This window comes from Copadichromis virginalis, linkage group LG18 (genome assembly GCF_057382275.1).
Source record: "Copadichromis virginalis isolate Kocher_CV1m ecotype Utaka linkage group LG18, C_Virginalis_male_GT1.1, whole genome shotgun sequence".
NCBI classification, from domain to species: domain Eukaryota; kingdom Metazoa; phylum Chordata; class Actinopteri; order Cichliformes; family Cichlidae; genus Copadichromis; species Copadichromis virginalis.
In genome coordinates this window covers 2,109,710-2,113,490 of record NC_140635.1, presented here as the reverse complement: position 1 = coordinate 2,113,490, position 3,781 = coordinate 2,109,710, and positions in this window count along the sequence as shown.

Here is a 3,781-nt window from a genome sequence, read left to right as displayed (position 1 = left end):
ACCTAGTAAAACATTTATGACTTCATCACCTCTAGACTGGACTACTGCAATTCTCTCTACTTTGGTCTTTAACACTCATCTCTCCATCACTTGCAGTTCGCCCAAAATGCTGCTGCATGTCTTCCAACAGGTGTTAGAAAGTCTGAACTCATCACTCCAGTTTTAGCAAATTTACACTGGCTCCCTGTAAAATATTGTATTGATTTTAAGATGCTTTTACTTACTTTCGAAGTTTTAAATGATCTGGCGAGCAGTTACTTAAGCAAATTCCTCAACATATATAACCGCAATAGAGCACTGAGATCTTAGTACAGCCCAATAAAGGAGATGGGGCCTTCACAGCTGCAGCGCCTAGACTCTGGAACATCTGCCACTCAATATTTGTACTTAAGAGTCTATACAGCGTTTCAAATCACGTTTAAAACTCACTTTTTATGCTGGCTTTTGATTCAAGTTTGAGTTCCATCAGGTTTGTTTTATGTTCGTTTTGTTTTTATGTTAAATATGTTGTCATTGAAGAAACTGTTTTTACCAGAGACCAGACTGCATCAAATTTATTGTTCTGAATATTTCCAGTTTTGTTTTTGGAGGAACTAAATCTGCAGGTTTCACCAGAGAAGCTTCTGTAACTGGTCATTAACAGCTCTGTGGGAGTCAAGGTGGTGGAACGATATCGCAGACGTTCAATTTCAGAATTGTTACGAACCAACAGGATACACATGCAGCCCATGCAATAATGTTACTTTAAAATGTTTCCACCTCAAAGGGCCGAGAGAAGCTCAATAGGTGAAATTTTATATGAATCATTTTCTGAAGCAGTTGAAACATAGTAAGAACTGAAATATATTTAAGAACTAATTCAACAATACTTTATAAGTACATACTTCACACATATAATTTAATTGGTGTTCCTTAAATACAGTCTTAGTAACATGAATAACCTCAACTTGCTCTCACAGATTTATTTGTGTCCATCGTTGTTAGTGCACGTCCATGTTTTCTAACATGTGGAAGGTCCTGAGTGTGAAACCAGCTGCTCTGTTTGTAAATTTCTTTTCTCTGGTTTTCCCTCCTGGTTAAAGCTGCAGCATAAAGCTCAGACCATTTCTGAGAAATCAGAGTTCTTCCTGACCTTCCCAAAGGAACAATAGCTGGTGGAGTGTGTTCCTGTCAGGGACTTCATTCTGCTGTGAGTATGTGGTTTGACTTGTTTTGTTTGTTTTAGATCTTCCTGATTCCTCATTGCTAAGATTTTTTTTTAATATTTTTGTTGTGAGTCACAAGGCATTTTCAGGTTATTTCCTGTTCAGACATTTTTTTAATATAATTTGCATATTACGTTCGTACCACAAAACTATATCAGCCAAATGAACTCCGAGCTGCTGTTTTATAAAAGAAATGTCCATCAGCTGTAGAGACGCTGTAGCTTAAACTGCCTGTTGTCATTCTTACAGTTTCAAATACTGTCTCTCTCAATCTCGGTGTGGCTGTAACTCAGGAGGTCACCGACTAATCCGCAGGTCTGCATGCCAAATATTCTTGGGCAACATCAAGTTGCTCTCCAATGCATCCACTGGAGTATGAATGTTAGATAGAAAATACTTGCATAGAAAAAAAGTGCTTGTGCGAGCAGGTGAATGAGACAAGTTGTGCAAAGCACTTTCAGTGCTCAGAATACAAAGTGCTGTATAAGAACCAGTCAGTTGGCAACCTTGTGGTTTAGAAGAATCAGAATCAGAAAGGGTTTTATTGCCAAATGTTGAGCAGGTTTACAACATTAGGAAATTGCTGCGGTGCTTCAGTGCAAACATACTGTCATAAATTACGTTTAAATAGACATGAAAATAAAAATAAGAATAAGAATTAAAAGTGCTAAGTAGATAGATATATACATGATATATACATGAGTGCAGGTGGTGATCAGTGCCAAACATGGAATGATGCAGTGAACACAGCGTAGGGTCATGTGTTAGTGGTGGGAACAGTCATACGGTTATTGTTCATGTGTCCAACAGCAGAGGGGAAGAAACTGTTCTTATGGCGAGAGGTTCTGGTGCGAATGGACCGGAGCCTCCTGCCTGAGGGGAGCAGGTCAAACAGACTGTGTCCAGGGTGAGAAGGGTCAGCTGAGATCCGAGCTGCACGCCGCAATGTCCTGGAGGTGTACAGGTCCTGCAGAGATGGGAGTCTGCAGCCAATCACCTTCTCAGCAGAGCGCACAACACGCTGCAGTCTCTGTTTGTCCCTGATAGTGGCTCCAGCGTACCACACGGTGATGGAGGAGGTGAGGATGGACTCGATGATTGCGGTGTAGAATTGCATCATCGTCCGTGTTGGCAGGTTGAATTTCTTCAGCTGCCTCAGGAAGTACATCCTCTGCTGGGCTTTCTTAATGACGGAGGTGATGGTGGGCTCCCACTTCAGGTCCTGGGTGATGGTGGTACCCAGGAAGCGGAATGAGTCCACAGAGGTGATGGGGGTGTCAGTCAGGATGATGGGGGGGAGTGGGGCTGTGTGCTTCCTGAAGTCCACAATAATCTCCACTGTCTTCTGGGCATTCAGCACCAGGTTGTTGTGGCTGCACCAGGACACCAGACGTTCAACCTCCCTCCTGTAGGCAGACTCGTCCCCGTCAGAGATGAGCCCAATAACGGTGGTGTCATCTGCAAACTTGATTAGCTTGACAGACTGGTGGGTGGAGGTGCAGCAGTTGGTGTACAGGGAGAAGAGCAGAGGAGAAAGAACACAGCCCTGAGGGGAGCTGATGGTCCGGGAGTCCGAGACATTCTTTCCCATCCTCACATGCTGCTTCCTGTCCGTCAGGAAGTCAGTGATCCACCGGCAGATGAATCACTGACTTAGACCACTGAAGCTTCAGCTTTCTGTCTTCTCACCAATGAGAGGAGCAGTGTGAGCGAGAGTGACTCACACTCTCCTTTGATTACATTTACTGGACTATTGTTATATTATTGTGTATGATATGTTCGCATCAGTGTTGAAAAGATATGCACATTATATATTTGTTTTTATTATATAGGTTTTTATTTGTTTAAATACTAATGACAATGAAGTGACCAGTGCTGTCAGCGTTGATCTCATCAAAATGACGTTAACCCCATAACCACATTAACGCGGCAAATCTCCGGTAGCTCGTAAACGCGTGAGCACCATGCAGCCCTACGCATGGGGCGATCCACGTCAACTTGCTTACGGATATTTGCCGCGTTAATGCGGTTATGGGGTTAACGTCATTTTGATGAGATCAACGCTGACAGCAATAAATCAACCTCACAAATGTCACAGATCAGTCAGTAGGGCTCCTGAAAAGTCTGTGACACATCTGTGTGAACATCACCAGTTAATTTGGAACACTGGTCCCCTGACACAGAGTAATGTAGTGTACAAACAACCTCTTGCAAAAACAGCTGGCAGAACATAGAAGAGCTCATTGGTCCAGGACTCCACAGTCTATTCACACCTACAGGCTAAAATTCAAGTGTTGCAGCAGCTCAGGATTACAAATAAATCTTCCCTAGTTCAAAATTAAAAAGTTAAAGTTACAAGTCTAAAACAGCAAATACATGTGTGTATATTCATATAAAACTGAACTTTAAATTGAAAAGAGTATGAGAAAGTTTCAAGAATGAGACATGTATATGTATGAACTAAGCATGAATAAATTTAAACTGCAATAATACAGTGTGGGTGCTTAAGCTGTTCTCAAAAGTCTTTTTCTTTCCTTTTTGTAAATCCTGTATAACAAGTGTGACTTGTGGTTCTC